The sequence below is a fragment of the Camarhynchus parvulus genome, chromosome 1A (genome assembly GCF_901933205.1).
Source record: "Camarhynchus parvulus chromosome 1A, STF_HiC, whole genome shotgun sequence".
In the NCBI taxonomy this organism is placed as follows: domain Eukaryota; kingdom Metazoa; phylum Chordata; class Aves; order Passeriformes; family Thraupidae; genus Camarhynchus; species Camarhynchus parvulus.
Genome location: NC_044586.1, coordinates 51318694 through 51327633, shown reverse-complemented (window position 1 = coordinate 51327633; position 8940 = coordinate 51318694).

Genomic DNA, 8940 nt, shown 5'->3' with positions numbered 1-8940 from the left:
AGCTTTATTGACACCATAACCCAAATCTTAAAGTTTTTCATTAAGTTTTTCTGTAAGCTACTAATGTACAATTTGAACTATTTACCAATCTTTGACTTGTGACTACTATGTGTATGAAAAACATACAGTTGCTAGCTACACTTTTAACTGTGGAATTCTATTTATAAAGTTGATTTTAAATTTGCAAATTATAGGGAGAAAGTACTGAAAACATCTCCCACCTTCATAGGTTGCAGCCTCTGCCTTCCATCAGTGCTGCAGCCATAGTATGATTCTGCTGACACTGCAGCTGAATGTTTCTCTTCAGAATTTTATTTTCCATGTTTGTCTCCTACTGTTACTTTCTTTTCAGAAATTCCAATGAAGTTTAAAATGAACTTCTACCAGAATGTGGAATGTGTGTGTATGAATGCTGCAAGCAAATCAGATGCTTGGTTACACACAACTAACTTCTTAATATAGGACTCACCTCACCTAGATTGGGCTTGATGGAAAGAAAAAGTACTTTTAATGACCTGTTCATTATATCTGCAAACAGACATCTAAAAAAAGATAGATTAATTATACCACAAAATTTTTGTGAGTTATTTTTCAGAATCTAAAGATGCTAGAGTTTGTAGAGGTCCAGGTTTGGTCAGCTGAGTACTCTGTATCTTGCCCTAAGAAATGTACCTTATTTGCAATATTCTCCCAGGTGCCTGGGAACCAGGAGGCCCCAATTCTCTACCCCCGAGGGAGATGCACCAAGAAAAATTTCTTGAATAGCCAGTGGGATTTGCCAAAAACTTAGCAAATCTCAGCAAAGTGTGACAACAGTTAACTGACTGTTTCTGTTCTAGGGGCTGTGGAAATACATACAAAGAATTACAATTCCATATTCTACTGGAATCATCTCTTCCCATGGAACTGTTAAGCAGTATTAAATAATGCCAGAGGAAAGGAAGGGAAAACAATCCTGTAAATTAATCACCTTCTGTAAGATTATGCTAAATGCTATACTTAATTTCCCTGAGACAAGTCACAGCCAGGGATTCCAAGGTCACACAAGCAAATCTTCCTGCAGTTTGGTGCCTATTATGTTAATTCAACAATGTTTGTTTTGTTTTGTTTTCTCCTATTATCAGCATAGTGGATGTGTTCCATTCAAAGCTGTTACTATAGGAACTCTAGGGTAACATATAAAATTTTCTTTTCTTTTGGATGAAAATATCAGAAAATTGATGGATAAGTTGTTTAGGTAGAACAATAGGGCATTTGATATTTAATCTGCAAGCACTTAATAAGAAGTATTCCAAGTAATGGCACAGTGTTATTATCATATCACTTAGTAAAATGGCAGCAAATTATTGTATTATTCACATCTCGTTGGGTCCATGCTATTATCACAGAGATGCCTTTAAAGATGACATTTAACATACTCCTTTTACACAGTAAAATGGTTAAAAGCACATTCAAATTTTAAAATGTTTCTGATCTCTTGACAGCTCACCAAAGCATTCTGTGGGCCCCCCTGCCTCTCCAGTGGTTAACTGTAGCTCTAAAACTTCTTGTAATTATGAACGTTGCAGTCACACTAAATTAGACTGACAGTTGAAATACTGATTACTAAGGACTTATTAAGGACTACTTTGCAACCAATTATGCTGACATTTGACTTGATTTGACAGTTGAATTGAGTGGAAGATTCCTCCAAAACAGTAGAGAAAAATTTAATTTATATCCTCATCATTTTAAGATAATTGTTCAGGACAGATTCATTAATATGCCACTACAAAATTTATTTTTATCCCAGATTGGAGCACCTATGATTCAAATGATAGACAAATAGTAAAAGCATGCAGTCTTTACCACACCTGAATTCCCTTATATTTGATTTTTGGTGACTGTTACTATGGGACCTCTAGATCAAAAATAGGTTTTCAAGTTGTAAAATATTTTTCCTGTGAAATGATCAAAATTATTAAATGTGATTATACCCAACTTCCACTGCTGTACCACTACATGCAAATTTATTGTCATTATATAATTTCCTGGTAATATCTCAAATATTCCTGCAATTTAGGGGATTTCACCTGGAAATTCTCTGAAACTCATACTTAATATTTTTTTTATTCTCCAAATAAAAATTAGCAGAAAAAAATATTGCCCCTTACTTTAAACTCAACTGCTATACATTCAGAGCAAAATGTATAGCACATTTTGGTTTAAGAGAAGGTTGACAAACATTGATTCCCAAGAAAACATCTTTAATAGAGGTGAATACACACTTAGGGAAAACCAAGAGAGGAAATTTCCTCAATGAAATCTCTTATGTCAACTGAGGGAGGAAAAAAAAGGAGGCAGCAGATCCTTTCAGACACAAAATTAATGAAATATTTTCACAATATTTTAAAAGCTACTGTAGGATATAAGAAATGTCAGCAACCTGTCTCAAATTAATAAATGAATCACAGATATTGTAGGTACAGTTTGCTTATTTTTATTTTCAATTGCTGCCTTGTAGATTCCAGTACAAAATTCCATAGAGAAGAAGAGTTAAGTACAATTCAGAAAACCATTCTGCTTCTTAATAGGTACTGATTTCCTTGCATGTTTTCAGGACCAAAATAATTTAATAAGTGAACAGAAGTATGAGATTATTGTAGAAATGAACAAAACCCACCATAATTGACACAATTAACAGAAAATAAAGAGCATAATATGGAATGTATGGCTAATAGTCTTCAGGTTTCAATAAAACCTGTTTTATAAGGTTTGTTATTATTTTCTGAAGTCTGGTAAAATACAGATATCAAGCAGCAGGATTTTCTCAAAACACTACATTTCAATTCTTTCATTTCTTGTCTCAGGACAAGTCCCATAAACACAAATAAGTCATTGGTTCTTCAGTACTAAAAATGATTAGAGTTCTTTCCCAAAACTCAAGACTCTTAAAATGACCCTAACCAGTTAAGCTTTTTCACAGCTTCAGCACACAGGCAAGGAACAGGATAGCCAAAGAAGCACACTCTCAATTGCAAAAACTATTTCTTATGCTGGGTTCAGAAGTCCTTATGTCCATTAAGATAATAGCATAAATCAAAAAAGCTGCAAATCCTTCCCTGCCAAAGACATCTAATCACAGGTAAAGAAATAAATGAGAACAGATCTTTCATTTTCCCAATTCTAAAAAGTTATTCTTATCTCTTCCCTAACTGAACTATAAGAATCACTTACATTTTTATATTTGTCTCAGCAAAATAGGTGCTTTGTAATTTACAGGGTTATTGAGACTATTGATCAGAATTCAGAGAATGCTCTGGTATAGTCATGTGAAAGAGCAATTCCAGAGATTAATACATGAACTTCATGCAGACATGCTAACTAGAGTCCCTGTGAATTGGCCTGTTTGCCTGCATACCAGGGAAACATTTTCTTGTTCACTTGTGTGTGATTTATAGGATGAGATTACTTAAATGTCAGTAGAAAAAAATAAATATTCAACTGCAAAGTGAAGTTAAACTTAACTGCAAAATGAACTTTTAAGTTTCTTGGGTATAATCTATTGCTGCTCATCTCCAAACACTGATGTACATAGCTGGTTTCACAGATTCATCACCATAGAATATTTTCTTAAATGTAGGTTCACACAGGAGGTGATGTGGCAATTCCTTTCCACGGATAGTGTGGAAATATAACCTTCAAAACCTTGGGAAGATACCAAACTGAGGTAGCCATCGTTTGCTTCATCCTAGAGACCAATTGTAAGACCAGCAGGTAAAATTAGGTCACAACTGAAAGTGAACAGAATAAGATGTTTTGGTTATTCATTACGCTCATCAGCCCCACTGAGGCTGGGAAAGTGGGATCTGACTAATTTTTGTTTACCTAGTAACATTTTTCCTAAACTTTGATTAGATGTGATTTAAAGCAAAAGATTGACAAAAGTCTTTCAACAGCAGTTTAACATATTTCTTGTACTATTAGTTGTCCTTGATGGCCTGTTGTTCAATGGGGCCATGTCTTTACACCTCAAAGAATCATTTTTAAGTGTCTTTGTAGGGAACTTGCATAAATTATACTAACTCCCATAGAATCATTCAGCAAATATTATGCATTTATTTTTATCTTTCTCTGTTTGAATACCAGCTTTGTTGGTGGCAAAGGTGGTAATAACTGGACTGGGGAAAAAAAACAGCTTGTGAATAGAGAAGAAAATTTAAAATTACATATAAAAGCTTCTTTGCAGATTGTCTGAGCATAAAAATAATTTCTCTTCCCAAGCTCACGAATGTGGTTTGAAAAGAAAGCACTCAAAACAAAATAATTTGGCTTGTAGACACTGAAAAATCAGCCAGGCATTTCAGGAATGCTTCCAGCTTCCTTAGACAGTTTGGCAACTAGGAAATTCTATGGCTAGAGGTGAAAATCAGGGAAAATAAGCAATAATTAAAAGTGGAAATGTTGTTTGCTCTTCATAAATGCTGGAAGGGAAATTTCTAATTAAAATAGGTTTTGAAAGTGTGTGGTGTAAATAAGAAATACAACTGTTTTAAAGAGAAAAGAAGGAACCTAGTGATTTAGGGAAACTGAGATGATTAAAGGATTAGATCATCTGATATATGAGAAGATACTGAGAGAGCTGGACTTTTTCACCCTAGAGAAAACAAGGCTCAGGATTATTTTATTCATGTGTATAAAAACCTCATGGGAGACAGTAGAGAGGATGGAGTCAGATGCTTGCTAGTGGTACTATAAAAGGACTAGAGGCAATGGATGGGTGTTGATATACAGAAAATTCTACTTTAACATCAGAAAAATATTTTTTACTGTGAAGGAGGTCGAAAACTAGAACAGATTAACTACAACAGATAGGTTGTTGACTCTCCGTCCTTGGAAATACTCAAAAGACACCTGGAAATATTCAAAAGCCACCAGTCTGTGAACAACCCAGATGACCCTGTTTTGATAATTCTGGAAAACTCAATTATTCACTGTCTTCACCTCAATTACTGGTAAAAGGAATGACTATTTATTATAGCTTAAAAAGTGCCCACGTGCTAGTAGAACCATGTCCTGGTTCTGGCCATGACAGGGTTAATTTTTGCAGTAGCCAGGAGCAGGTACAGCTGGGACAGGAGGTGATCCTATACCACCTGATGTCATTGCTGGGCAGAGAAAAGGAGTCTTCCAGGGAGGTGTCCCCTGGGCTGGCAAAGCATTCAGTGTGAATCATTTGCCCCTTTCTTGTACCCTCTGTCATTAGCATTGTTGCTGTTACTGATAATTTTCTTATCTCATCGTTGGTTCCAGTAAATGGTTCTTATCTCAGCCTATAATCTTTATTTACACTTTGTACCTCCAATTCTCCTCTCCTCCAACCCCATTGGGAAGGATAGGGGAAGGGGGGCAGTGAGGGAGTGGCACATGGTTTAAGTGGGAATCACTAAATTAGAGAAAACCATTCCTAAACCACAACAAACCAAAATAAAAGTGGGATCAAGAGCATTTTTCAGATAGAAAAAATGACAACTGACAACTAGATAGCCATTAGCTTATATTTAGGATTTTAAACTTGATGCTAAAAAATTGATGCTAAAATTTGGTCAGCTCTGTGTCCCTCTCAGGGTCCCTAGTCCCCAGCTAGGGACTTGTTTCTGTTGGCTGAACAAAATCATCTAAGATGTTATAAATTATCAAATCGTGAGCCAAAATTATCAAAAATTTAGCAAAGATTTATTAGTTTGTCTGAGAGACCGAAGTTCAGTCTTCGAAACAACCACAGCCAAACATACAGTGTCGAGCTCGGGGTCGACATTGGGTGAACGTGGATCTGACCTCCAGAGTGTCTGAGTCTCCCCCTCGGTTCACAAATGCTGCTTCTTACAGCTAGGTTTTATACAGTTTATTTTGCCCGAGGCAAAGATGACCAAATTTTCTTTGTATCTCTTCACATGCATTGCTGTTTCTTTTCATGTGCAGAGCTGGACAAAAGCTGGGTCCAGGTGTGTAGCCAGTGACAATAGGCTCCAGGAAGCCATGTATTCAGATGTATCACGGTGGCACCGCTGACTGTCATGACTGATGCAATCGGCAAGGCGATAATCGCTCTGGGGTAGCTCCCGACAATTCGGGAAATCAATAATCATCGCCCTGGAAGCTTCTATTCTTAAGTTAAGGTGTCGATCATTATCTTGTGTCCGGGAACTAGTTGAATCTAAGTAGACAGCTGCTCCTGGCTGAGATGGTCAAAAGACATGCTTTTGGATTTCACAATATTTTATACCATACATTAAGAGCATGAATTGTCCCTACCATATATTACATAAGACAACTGAGATTCCCTGGGTTTTTGAGGTACTGGCAATATGCCACTTCCTACAGAAGCCCTGAGTTCCTCCAGATTGTCATCTGGAGTCTACTTGTGATACTATGGATCATCCCACAGGATATTTCATATCCATATTCCTGCAGCTGAGGCATAGTGCTGATACTCACTGATTATGATTACAGCAGTGTGGAGGTGCCTAGCACATTGGAAGACGTGAATGTGGACATGCTAGTTGATGTCTCCTGATTTGTGAGCTAAATATTATGGATTCTAAATGGAAGTAAATATCGAAATATTTTGTAAATCTGTGCTTAAGCATCCTAATGTGAGAAATATTTCCTGAACCTTTAGGGTCTCTCTCAGTAAGACTGATTTTATTAAGCCTTTTATTTCTACCATTGTATGAATGTTACATAATTAAGACAGACCAAGAACTTCAGCTATAATTTCATATAATTTCATATGCAGTAAACAAAATTATCCTGTGGTTTTGTACAACTAAACTCAGGACTATTCTCAGTATTGTTATATAAACTTTTCATTCCACCAGAGAACTAAAATGTTGAAAGTGATAAAACTCATAAGCAGGGGGAAATCTATCACTGAGATAAGAGAAGTATGTCTAAGTCACTTCAAAATCTATTGCATCATGTGCACATGTCTATTTGTCTTATGGAAGCCAGTTTGGAAGTGTAAGGAGATAATTAGGAAGAATGATCACATTCTAGATAGTAAAAAAATGCTTAATCATCTTCCTATTGTCATTATAATTTGCTCATACATCAAGTTCTAGATGACAAATAAGCTGTAGCTTAGGATGCAGAAGTTGCATATCAGTCTATTCCAACAAGCCATCAAAAAGAGAAAAAGCATCAACAATTTTCTCTACAATGAGTACAATTGAGCCATAAATATAAAATAAACATTTCTCATCATTTTGCATTGTAAACATTTCTCTGTCAAAAGATTTACGGTCTTCATTGCTATCATATCTGGAAACTTATCAATATTCTGCCCTTTTCTCTTTGGTTTCTCCTGGTCTCATACTAAAATTCCGCAGTTAAATGAAAAGAGAAGGATTAGGCAATTTTCCTCTGTTGAAGTCCACTATCTCTGCTGAATCAGCTAAAACACTCCCCCAAAGGTAATCCTTACTTGTAATCCTTTCTTCATAGAGGAGGAAGCTTTTTCTTGGTGATTAGTAGAGCTTTGAAAAAAGCAGAAATTTAAACCACTGTAAAAGATATCCTTTGGAACTAGGAGCTACTCCAAAATTGTTCATAATGAAGGCTGCACATTAATCAATATAACCAATTAACTTCTTTACAATCAAATTGAAACATTTATACTGAGGTCAAACTGCTATAAAGCAGTTTGCCAGATGTCTTGCCACTCCTGTTGATTTCAGATACAAAAAAACCTGCAATTTTCACTTACATGGGAAAATAATTATTTGATGCTATGCACTTCCAGCTACCCTCTGTAAAAGCCTTTGCAACTTCTGACACATGGAATTTATCACAGGCCAGCAGGAGAGAGAGAATTTCATGGTAGCCTTTTGTTAAAGCACTGCAGAGCAAAGCACTCAATGAGGAGAGCTACACATCTTAACAAAGTCCCCAACGCAGCACAGGCTGAGTGACAGGGAGATGCCTTTTTAGCCTCATCTACAATAGGCATTTTACTCAGGTGCTGAGCCCACACTTAAAACTGTCAAATACAATGTATTAACTCCATGTACCAAGAGAATCTCTTTTAAGTAAGGGGTTGCTTAGTGGCAATGGACTTTGTCATATCCCTACACACACCGTGGCTAAATACTCTATAACTAATGCAGCAGTGAGTGCTGACTGCATTGCTAGCAGCAGCTAGCAGTTTAAATGGTGACCATGAAGTTAGATAGACATTTTTAAGGCAACATTAAAGACATCATTTTCAACACCTTCATTATTTGCCTTTACAAAATGCCATGTCTTTGTACCATCTAGAAAAACTTCTAAATCCAAAAGACATGGCTGTGGTATAGCTATTATGACATCATCTTCATTTTGTACTAGCTTAAACTTATTTATTTTTGCAGGAAATTAAATCCAAGCTAGGGAGAGCATAGTGTTGCATTATTCTTGGAAGAGATTACAAGGGGAACTCAAACTCTAGATGTGGGAGGAAGAAAAAAACAATACCTCTTGTCTTTCAGGTCTGGGTTCTTCACACTGGACTCACCAATCAAATGTAGGGATGGGCAGTGCCATGCAGTCATGAACACTGCTAGAGTGATACTTGTTTCTTTCACTTTCCACACATCAACACAACAAGGGCAAGAAGGGAGAAGACCAGCTATACATAAGTGATTTGGGATTAATAAAATTGCCATCTGGTGTATTCTGTGTGAAAAAGCAGGCAAAGAATACAAAATTGCCCAGACAAAATCTACCATGGCAGAGCTTCTTAACTCCTTAATAGGTGTACAAAGTCACTACGGACTCTGGGTACAGGATCTGAAATAAGAATGCATACTTCAGTGTGGATAGAAACCAAGCCTCTGAAATGTTTACTAAAAGATGGTAAGTGATTTTTTTTCATGTTAAGATTATGTTAAAACATATTAAATGCTATCAATAAACTACCAA